Genomic DNA, 12,188 nt, shown 5'->3' with positions numbered 1-12,188 from the left:
GGCCATTTTAGAAGTCTGCCTAGCGTGAACAGCAAGGAGCTAGTCTTTCATAATTGCTATGCTTAAGTAATAGTTTATTTCATGGTTCTAAGAGGGATATGATAAATATAAAATGTTTTAATGAAAGAAAAGCCCTCGATTCTTTCAACTTCTTGGTAAGATTTATTTTAGAGCACGCATGACTGTGCTATTTACTTTAGAGGGAAAAGAAGAGAGAATCTCAAGCAGATTCTCTCTGTTGAGCACACAGCTCCCTGCTGGGCTCCATCCATGAGATAACTTTTTAAAAAAAAGAAGCCCGTTGTTGCAATGAGACTATAATGCAGTAAGTTCTTTAGGTCCCAGAATACAACTAACTGGAATTCTTAATCAGAGATACAGCTGTGGTGGCTCAGTTGGTTAAGTGTCCAACTCTTGATTGCCTCAGATCTTGATCTCAGGGTTGTGAGTTCAAGCCCTGCATTGGGCTCCATGGACATGGAGCCTACTTCTAAAAATTATATATATAATTATATATATTTAGTTGTTTATATATATTTATATTTTATAACTTTAAAAGGAAAAATAGGAAAATTACAGAAAATAAGCAATTTCTTTTACTAAAAACATTCCAGATAGACTGCCTTGTCACTTACAATGTATCCTTTTAGCAGATAATCCTAGAGTACCTGTTGTACCAGAATCCATGCCAGATACATTCACATTCAGCTTCTCATTTCACTCCCCATTAAAAACCCTTAGAGGGAAGATTATTATCCCCACATTACAAGAAAGGACATAGTATCAGAGAAATTGAACAATTTGCCCATGGTCGAATTCAAAGCAGATTGTCTAAGAAAGAGTTCTTTATACTGAAGACATGCAATATGTAATATTTGTTCACGCCCTACTCTGTCAAAATCTTTCCTGACCATAGTAGTTATTCACTTGCCTTGAAAAAAAATTTCCCAATAATCTCCCAATCTTTTTTATTAACTCTTTCTATACTTTTCCTTAGAGATTTCATCTAACTCTCTGACTCTAATGTATTTTTGGTGGATGATTCACCAAGTCAGACTTTCCTCCTCAGCTCTACATCTAATTATCTCTGAGTCAATGGCAGTATATTTAGCCTCCTTGGGACCACATCTTCATCCCTAAGTTATGGCCAGTAATATCTTACAGACCTGGCATGAGGACAAAATGAGATAATGGGCCAAATGCACATGATACCTAGTAGGTGCTTGAGAACTGTTAGGTGCTTTCTTCTAGCTCTCCAATCTCTAGTTTTCTCTAAACTAGACAAATCAATTTTTGAAATTTCAGCTTCTAATTTCTTTCCCTCCCTAATTAGCAACTCTTTTTAGTTTCCAAACTTCTATTAAAGCCTCCCCATTACACAAATTGAAAACCCACTTATTTTGATCATTTCCTTCTTGCTTACAACATGCAGTAATTTCTCCCTTCCTTACTACATGCAGTCAGTTGCTAAGCTCTAAACAGTCCAGCACTTTAGGGTCACCCTTACATTGGTGCACTCCTTTCTGGCTCTCACCCTAGTTTAGGCCGTCATTACTAGCATTCCACATTTCACAGCAGCTTTGTAAATGATCTCTTTCCCCTTCTCTTATCCATTTTGCTTCTATCCTGCACATTATTTTACCATTAATCTTAATTAAACAGCAAATTAATATTAGTATTAGCACTCTCTTTTCCAAAACTTTTTTAGTCTTCCCTCATGTTCTAGATACAGTCCAAACAAACTCCTTTTGACAACTTGACCATTCGACATGTCCAGTCGTTCTTCTACCATTTTCCAAAGACACCCATCTCCTCCCCACACAAACTATTTGAGTTAGGATTAATTTGCAAGAAACAAAAACCTGACACTTTGCTAAAATAATGAATTTTTCAAGTAGAAAGTTTAGGGTAACTCTCCCTGAAGTCATCAAAAACTAAAATACCTTTTAACCCATTAATTCTCCATCCTTAATGTGTGGCTTTCTTAACAAAGTGGCGGCTGCATAATACTTGCATTTGAGGAAGAAGGAGGGGGAAGGAACAAAAGGATCTCTGCTTTTATTTGGAAAAGATGTTCCCTCTTGGGACGCCTGGGTGGCTCCGTGGATGAGCATCTGCCTTTGGCTTAGGTTGTGATCCCAGCGTCCTGGAATCAAGTCCCACATGAGGCTCCCCAAAGGGAGCCTGCTTCTCCCTCTGCCTGTGTCTCTGCCTCTCTCTCTGGGTCTCTCATGAATAAATGATTCTCCCTGTCTTGTCCCTTTCCCACCTCAGGGACTTCTGTCCATAGCTCACTGGCCAGAATGATACCACGTGAACACTAAGAAATACACGGGAAGCCATGGAAACCAGTTTTAAGCTGTCTATGTTGCCTTCCCAGACAATGGCCAAGAAGAAAGATGGATTAATCTATGCGGCTACCATAACCGAATACCACGGGCTAGGTGGTTTATTTATTTATTTTTTTAACGAAGTATTTTTTTTATTTTTTATTTATTTATGATAGTCACAGAGAGAGAGAGAGAGGCAGAGACATAGGCAGAGGGAGAAGCAGGCTCCATGCACCGGGAGCCTGACGTGGGATTCGATCCCGGGTCTCCAGGATTGCGCCCCGGGCCAAAGGCAGGCACTAAACCGCTGCGCCACCCAGGGATCCCCAGGCTAGGTGGTTTAAACAACAGAAATGTATTTATCACAGTTATGGAGGCTGGACAGTCCAAAATCAATGTGCTGGCCTACTGGGGGTTAAGGCTTCAACATATGAATTTGAGGGGAACACAATTCAATCTATAGCAAAAGGGATAAAAAGAAGCAACAAGCAGATTCAGCCACACAAACCCACTGGGCTACCTCATCCTAAGTCTCTCCTCCCTTTTGCTACTTTCCTCCCTTTACTTAAGAATCTCCTTCCCACAACCTGGATGTCAAAATTCTCCTCAGGAAAATCTATCAACTGCCACAGTCAGGACTAATCTACGTGTCCCTCCTTGCAGCCCTTACTGCCATAGTTCTATACTCTATGAAGGTCATCACGTTACATCTTGTGTGCTTTTCATGTGCAGTTCTTACTAGGGACACTGACTTAACGTCTACATGTCAGGTGCCACACTAGACCCTTCATATATATCATTTCTAATTTTTATGACAACACTGCAAAGTGAGATTACTTCACAGATGAGGAAATTAAGGTGCAGAGAGATTAAATAACTTGTCCAAGGGAATGGCAGAGCTGAGGTTTAGACATGGTTAAATTTGATTCTGAAACCCTTCCCGCCACGCCATGCTATTTCTCCAAATGGATTTTTTTGCTCCTAGAGGGCAGGGATCGTGTCTCTTTCTATATGCCACCTCTTTGTAGTCCCACACTTAGCAATGCATATTTCACATGGTTGAAATTTGTTGATTTTTTTTTAACAAACAGTAGTAACAATGGCCCAAGATACTTCAAAAGCCTAATTTACCAAAAACCAGTTATGTTTATAACAAATTGCCTATGTGTTGGTAAGTGTTGAAGCTGAGTGATAAGTACATGGAATTACATTACTCTGTTCTCTTTACTTTTCCATACATTGGAGTTTTACATAACAGGGAAAAATCAATTATGGCCCAAATATTGTACTTTATATGTTTTGGATATAAGTTCTTTATTAGGTATGTGTTTCATTTTTTTCTCACTTGTGAATTGTTTTTTTCATTTTCTTAACATGGTATTGTGAAGAACAGAGGCTATTATTATTATTATTATTATTTAGAGAGGGAGAAAGAGAGGTGGTAGGGACTGAGGGAGAGAGATAATCTTAAGCATGTGCAGCTTGATCTCACAACCCTGAGATCCTGAGCCAAAATCAAGAGTTTGATGCTTAACTGACTGAGCCTACCAGGTGCCCCAAGGATGTTATTTTTTATGAAGTCCAATTTATCAATTTTTTCTTTATAGTTTGGGCTTTTTTTTAATTATTTATTTATGACAGTCACAGAAAGAAAGAGAGAGAGAGAGGCAGAGACACAGGCAGAGGGAGAAGCAGGCTCCATGCACCGGGAGCCTGACGTGGGATTCGATCCCGGGTCTTCAGGAACGTGCCCCGGGCCAAAGACAGGCGCCAAACCACTGCGCCACCCAGGGATCCCAATAGTTTGGGCTTTTAAAATATTTTTAAATTTCTATTTTAATCTGTCCACTGGTATTTTAGCTGTACAATGGATTTATTTTCAGAATATATAAAATACTTCTATAACTCAATCTTAGAACCTTAATAACCCGATTTTTATAAGTGGAATTTTTTTTTTTTAAGTGCAGCAGGTAATATTTTTAACGGAAACTTAGAAGTCCTTACTGCCGCTTGGGAGCACGTTACTGTTGGAGGATTAAGGTGAAATGATCTCTGCTGCCAAGATTTCTTGCAGATTCTCCCAAGGACAGACTTGTCCAGTGCATTTTTAAAGAGAAAAGGTAAAGGTCTGCTATTCAACTTTGTTTAAAATAATTGGATAACATGCACCTAGAGTACTAAAGAGCTCCCAGAATACTAAGAACTAAGCATTGTTTGGCGGGGGGGCGGGGGGGATGTTTGAGTTTTGTTTGGGGGAGGGAAGTTTGTGGATTTTTTTTTTTAATAGAATAAAAGCTCACCGGTTCTATTTCAGAGCTCACAATTGATTACTAGCACCAAGAAAGAGAATCATTTGCCCATTATGTCCAAAAACATCCAAAGAAATGCCGGTCTGAATTGTCCTCAATTTTTCCCTTCTCTGAAACTACTCCCTTTATCATACGAAATATATGCCTGGAAATTTACGTAATATTTTAAGAATGGTGTTTCTTCCCTGATACTTGCATAATTTTATTAATGGATTAAAATATGTGGTCCATTACAAAATTATGTGACTCATGGATTAGGGTCTTATTTAATAGTCTAAGATGGAACCTTTTTTCACCCTTTTTTGTATCCAAAAAAAAACCATTTTATTTACTTATTTATTTAAAGATTTTATTTATTTATTTGACAGAGAGCACAAACAAGGGAAGTAGAAGGTAGAGAGAGAGAGAAGCAGGCTCCCTGCTCCATGAACTCGATCCCAGGACCCAGGGTTCATGACCTGAGCCAAAGGCAGACACTTAACCAACTGACTACCCAGAATCCCCAGAAAACCATTTTAAAGTATATTTTCACTCACACAAAACTTTGGGTTCATAATAGACCTTTCAACCCAAAGCCATTTTGTATTGTGAGTTGAATGACAAGAAGCTCCACCTTTCTCTTTTTTTTTTAATTTTTTTATTTATTTATGATAGTCACAGAGAGAGAGAGAGAGAGAGAGAGAGACAGAGACAGAGACAGAGACACAGGCAGAGGGAGAAGCAGGCTCCATGCACCGGAAGCCCGATGTGGGATTCGATCCCGGGTCTCCAGGATCTCACCCTGGGCCAAAGGCAGGCGCCAAACTGCTGCGCCACTCAGGGATCCAAGCTCCACCTTTCTCAAAAGAGAATAAAGAATTTAGAGCCTGCTTCTTGGTCTGTCCATGGTTCATCATACTCAGTAGAAGCTAAAGCAGTTGCAGAGTTGTGGGGCTTCCTTTGGAATTGGCCCAACATTTCAACACTTCTTGTGTTAGTTTCCTGTGGCTACTGCAGCAAATTGCCAAGAAGTAGGAGGCTTAAAACAACAAAAATGTATCTTCTCACAGTTCTGGAGGCAAGAAGTCTAAAATTAGTTTCACTGGACTAAAATCAAGGTGTAGACAGGACTACACTTCCTCTGGAGACTCTAGGGAAGAATCCATTCCTTTCTTCTTTGAGCTTCTCTTCCCACATTCTTTGGATTGTGGTTTTAACTCCAGAACAACTTAAATAGAACAATATGTGTGATCATAAAAGTCCCACACTCTGCCCATTTCCTTTCTTCTTCTTCTTCTTCTTCTTCTTCTTCTTCTTCTTCTTCTTCTTCTTCTTCTTCTTTTCTTCTTCTTTCTTCTTCTTCTTCTTTCTTCTTCTTCTTCTTCTTCTTCTTCTTCTTTCTTCTTCTTCTTCTTCTTTCTTCTTCTTCTTCTTCTTCTTCTTTTCTTCTTCTTTCTTCTTCTTCTTCTTTCTTCTTCTTCTTCTTCTTTCTTTTCTTCTTCTTCTTCTTCTTCTTCTTCTTCTTCTTCTTCTTCTTCTTTCTTCTTCTTCTTCTTCCTTCTTTTTTACAACAGCCTGGGAGAATAGTAATTTACACATTACTGGTCCATTGAATATTCAAGTCAAAGCAACAAATACTTATTGGCCACCTATAGTTATCTCTTCCCTTTTTTTTTTTTTGATTTTTTTATTTATTTATGATAGTCACAGAGAGAGAGAGAGAGAGAGAGAGAGAGGCAGAGACACAGGCAGAGGGAGAAGCAGGCTCCATGCACCGGGAGCCCGATGTGGGATTCGATCCCAGGTCTCCAGGATCGCGCCCTGGGCCAAAGGCAGGCGCCAAACCGCTGCACCACCCAGGGATCCCATCTCTTCCCTTTTTATTACAATATGACAGGACGTAAATCTTTAGATAACAATAGAAATGTAACAAGGCTCAAATTGCAAAAGAGCATTATAAGGACCTAAGCTCAACTTTTGCCTAAAGAATTATTAATTCCATACATATTTGTGATACGTTTGCCTACTGTATACTAAGCATTATGCCAGTGATTAAAAAAAGCAGTGATGAAAAGGACATGATGCCTCCTTCAAGGAGCTCACTTTGGGAACAATAAGGCATGTGGAAGCAAATGAAGTCATTCTAATTCAACAGGGTAAGAGCTGTTGAGGTGACTAAATAGTTTCTTTTCCTGAGAAGAAGTGACATTTAAGGTGAGCCTTGAAGGACAGGGATAAGCTCGCAAGGGTTAGAGAAGGTGTTCCAGGCAGAAGCAACAGCCAAGTCCAAATCACCAAAGTAGAAGTATGGGTGATGTTCACTGGAGAGGTCAAATGACTGGAATGGTAGGGCTGGGTTTTTTGAGGGCCTTTACATCATGGTTTAGAGCCTAGATTTTATCTTAGAGGCATCAAGAACCCACTAGAGGTGGATGTGATCTTGTAAGGTTTTCTTCATCAGTGTAACCTTCTTTTTCTGTTGCCTCTGCTCCAGGGTCCCTTGCAAAGCCAAAGGTGCTGCCAACCACCTCAGACTCTCTGTGACAAAACCAGACTGAAGACAAAAAAGCTGTTTGCAAAGCCCTAAGGAATTGTTTAGCTTGCCATGTTTTAGGATAAATCTTTTACTCCTTCCTTGTGACTTTGGAGATACCGATACGGCCTGGAACGACAGGGGCCTGGGAGCCTGGTTCTCAAATACAGATTGAGAGAGTTTGGTTTCCATCTCAGTCACTGTGCGGAACGAGATATCTGTTTTCTTGCTGTTTTTCCAAGTTGGCTTCAGATCAAACGGCATTATCATGATTTTTACCTGTGTTGCCTCCACTCCTTCATCCTAGTTGTAGGAGAAATAGCTTGAACTTAGGGCAGGATTGAAAAGTATGTGCTGGCTGGCCCTCTGTGACTAGTGTTGGTTTTTCAGGAAGATGGTGGCCAGAGGAGGACCCATGGGAGAAAGGAAAGCTGCTGCTGAAGCCCCAGATGGTACCCAGGAACCTGATGAAAGCAGAAGCCCTGAGGCCAGCCAGTGAGAGCAGATGCTCTTAAGGAAGGATGGTCAGCCCACTTGGCCTTTGCTCTCCTTCCTTTATGGACTCCAACTTCTAGAATCGGCTCATACTCTGGCACTTAAGAGATATAAAAAGCTGTAACGTGTTTTAAACAGATGGAAATCTTTTTTCTTTGTTAATATTCCCCTTCAACATTTTAAAAACATTGAAGACAAAACAAAGGATAGCAAAGAATTAAAGAGATTTCTGTATGGCCAGAGAATTCTGAGGTCAACTCCATAGAATCAGAAATACTTTATGTAGTATCTTTATGGCCAAAGAGACAGAGTGTTAACCATATAGTGGAGGTGTTTGACAAAATCATGGATTAAAAAAAAAAAAAACTAATTTTCACCCCCATCTGAATTGGAGAGAAAAGGAATCCAATTTCAGGGTTTCAGAGCCTTTCCACACCACTCCACAGTCTCACAGGATCCAGAAACTTTATGTGACCCCAGGACAAAGGGGGTGAACCTCTTCCATGCATCACGGTCACTGTAGACCCCCTGACCTATGGCTCTTGGCTTCTGTTCTGTGCCTGACAAGAGGCCTACGCCTCTTCTCTCTTTAGTCTACCTTCAAACTGAAATCTGCCCACTGCCAGGAAAAAGATGATTGCTATGAGCAGAAAGCTGATTGGCTCACTCTATTAATCATATGAGCCACTTTTCCAACGGCTTTGAAGTTCTCATCATTACTGAGGAAGCAATCAATAGACAATAATTTTCCCTTTCCCTCATTCAGAGCAGGGAAAAGAAAAGAAGATTAAATTCTTGTCCCTGTTCATGAAAATAGCTAAATAGCTACATCAGCTCTGTCTTTTTCTGCCTAATAGAGACAGGAAGGACTTGAAGAGTTTGTACAGTCCAACAGGTTGCCTTAACACCTCTCTGTGCCTCTCATAATACCCTCTTCATTTAGCATCCTTTCCTCACCTTTATCGTCACATTGAATTTATTACCTAATTAAGTTTATAATTCAGTCAGCATGTTTATTGGGTTTCTTTTATGTGGGTAGCCCTGTGCTGAGCACTCTATTTTCTTCTCAATTTCTGCTTGAGAAATGCCAGCAAAGACCTTCATTCAGATGCATGTAGAAGAGCCTTTCTGCCTAGAATATCCCAACTGCTACTTTCACAAATGTTATATTTAATGAAGAGCCCACATGGGATCATTTAGACCTGAAACTAATGGCTTGGGAATCTAAACTATCTTGTTTTTTTTCTTCTTCTTCTTCTTTCCTGAGTAAATTCATTGATCAAATACTTGCGAAATATCCACTTAGTGCCACGCTGATACATTCTGAAGAAAATGTCATCGTCAGCTTTATCAATAATCCATTCTGCTCTTTAAAACAAAGATTTAAAATTAATAAACAACTAAAGGAATTAAAAACACACACTTGTTTTATTTAAGTATTTAATTTCTTTTAACAATCAGAGAAAATGCAGTCTTAGTGAATAAGATGTAACATGTGTATGTTACCTTTAGTCCATGGCTCTGCTGAGAAACTATACAGGCATGCTTTATTTTACTGTGCTTTGCTTTATTGCACTTAGTATATACTTCGTTTTTTACACATTCAAGGTTTGTGGCAACCCTACGTCTAGCAAGTCTACCGGCACCATTTTCTCAACACATTTGCTCCCTTCATGTCTCTGAATCAGATTTTGGTAATTCTCACAATATTTCAAACTTTTTCCTTATTATTATATTTGTTATGGTGATCTGTCATCTTTGATGTTACTATTATAATTGTTTTGGACATGTCAAACCACACTCACATAAGACAGTGAACTCAATAAATGTATGTGTCCTGACTGCTCAACCAACTGGCTGTTCTCCTATCTCTCTCCTTCTCCTTAGGTCCCCCTGCTCCCTGACACACACCTATATTGAAATTAGGCCAATTAACAACCACAATGGCCTCTAAGTGCTCAAGTGAAAGGAAGAGTTGCACATCTCTCACTTTAAATCAAAAGCTAAAGGGGCACTGTGTGGCTCAGTCAGTTAAACAACTGACTCTGATTTCAGCTCAGGTCATGACATCAGGGTCGTGAGATCAAGCCCCACTGGGCATGGAGCCTGCTTAAAATTCTCTCTCTCTCTCCAAAGGAAGGAAAAAAAGAAAAAGAGAAAGAAAGAGAGAAATAAAACAAAAGCTAGAAATGATTAAGCTTAGTGAAGAAGACATGTTGAAAGCTGAGATAGGCTGAAAGCTAGGTTTTCTGTGCCTATTAGCCAAGTTGTGAATGCAAAGGAAAAGTTCTTGAAGGAAATTAAAAGTACAACTGCAGTGAACACCTGAATGATACGAAAGCAAAATAGCCTTATTAATGATACAGAGAAAGTTTTAGTAGTCTGGATAGAAGATCAAACCAGCCACATCATTCCCTTAAGCTAAAGCCTAATCTAGAGCAAGACCCTAACTCTCTTCAATTTTATGAAGGCTAAGAGAAGTGAGAAAGCTGAATAGAAATATGAAGCTTAAAAAAAAAGAAATATGATGCTCACAGAAATTACTTCACAAGGTTTTAGGAAAGAAGCCATCTCTAGTACATACAAGGGCAAAGTGAAGCAGCAAGAGCTGATGTAGAAATTGCACAAATTATCTGAAAGATCCAGCCAAGATAATTAATCAAGGTGGCTACACCAAACAACAGATTTTCCATTTAGACCAAACAGCATTCCATAGGAAGAAGATGCCATCTGGGACTTCCATAGCTAGTTACTGGAAGTCAGTGCCTGGCTTCAAAGCTTCAGAGGACAGGCTGATTCTCCTGTTCAGGGCTAATGCAACTGGTGACTTTAAGTTGAAGCCAATGCTCATTGACCACCTCGAGAATCTGAGGGTCTTTAAGATTTACACCAAATCTACTCTGGATCAACAAAGCCTGGATGACAGCACATCTGTTTACACCATGGCTTACCGAATATTTTAAGCCCATTGTTGAGACCTACTGCTCAGAAGAAAAGATCCCTTTCAAAATATCACTGCTCATTAGCAATGCACTTGGTCTCCCAAGAGCTCTGATGGAGATGTATGGTAAGATTAATGTCTTCACGCCTGCTAATACCACACCCATTCTGCAGCCCATGGGTCAAGGAAATACATTTCATAAGGGTATAGCTGCCATGGATAGTGATTTCTCTGATGGATCAGGGCAAAATAAGTAGAAAACCTTCTGGAAAGGGTTCACCATTCTAGATGCCATTAAGAGCATTGTTGATTTGTGGGAAGAGGTCAAAATGCCAATGTTCACGAGTTTCGAAGAAGTTGATTCCAACTTTCATGGATGACTTTGAGGGGTTCAAGTCTTCATGGAAGAAATTACTGCAGATGTGGTGGAAACAGCAAAAGAACTAGAACTGGAGCTGAGGATGTGACCGAGTTGTTGCAATCTCACAATAAAGTTTGTGAAGAGAGTAAAATGCTATCAAATAGTGTCACGTTCTATAAAGAAATTTTTCATGAAAGGAAGAGTCAATTGATGTGATAAACTTCATTTTTGTCTTATTTTAAGAAACTGCCACAGCCACCCCAACTTTCAGCAACTACCATTCTGATCAGCGGCCATCAACATCAAGGCAAGACCTTCCACCAGCAGAAAGATAATGACTCACTGAGAGCTCAGGTGATGGTTAGCTTTTTTTTTTTTAAAAAAAAGCATTTTTTAAAAAGATTTTATTTATTTATTCACGAGACACACAGAGAGAGAAAGACACAGAGACAGACAGAGGGAGAAGCAGGTTCCATGCAGGGAGCTCAACGTGGCACTCGATCCTGGGTCTCCAGGATCACAGCCCGGACCGAAGGCGGCACTAAACCGCTGAGCCCCCCGGGCTGCCCCTCAAAAAGCATTTTTAAATTAAGGCATATAGATTGGTTTTTTAGACATAATAATCTTGCACACTTGATACACTAGAGTGTAAACATAACTTTTATATGCACTAGAAAACCAAAAAATTCATTTGTCTCACTTTCTTGTGGCATTTACTTTATTGTGATGGTCTGAAATCTAATCCACAATATGTCTGAGGTATGCCAAAAATGTTTTTTTTAATATTTTATTTATTTATTCACGAGAGACACAGAGAGAGAGAGAGAGAGAGGCAGAGACACAGGCAGAGGAAGAAGCAGGCTCCATGCAGGGAGCCCGACGTGGGACTCGATCCCGGGTCTCCAGGATCACGCCCTGGGCCAAAGGAAAGTGCTAAACTGCTGAGCTACCCTGGGATCCCTATAAATGTTTTTTAAATGGGGAACTCTTAAGTGGGAGAAAATGAGCTGTGTTTTTATGTAAAAGAGGATAAAGTTAGAAAATATTCACAGATAAATGGCTGGAAAATCTATTCTAATTTATTATGTTTTTCCCATTTAGAAATCATACTGGGCTCAACATGCTTGACGTTAGGAATATAAGGGTGAGCAACTTCTAAGGAGTTTACAATGTAGTCACTTTACCATAATCTCATTAATAATTTCATACTTCAGTATCATTCGGTGCTTTAACTTCAAAG

The sequence above is a fragment of the Nyctereutes procyonoides genome, unplaced genomic scaffold, assembly GCF_905146905.1.
Source record: "Nyctereutes procyonoides isolate TBG_1078 unplaced genomic scaffold, NYPRO_anot_genome, whole genome shotgun sequence".
NCBI classification, from domain to species: domain Eukaryota; kingdom Metazoa; phylum Chordata; class Mammalia; order Carnivora; family Canidae; genus Nyctereutes; species Nyctereutes procyonoides.
Note: the sequence above shows the minus strand (reverse complement) of the source record.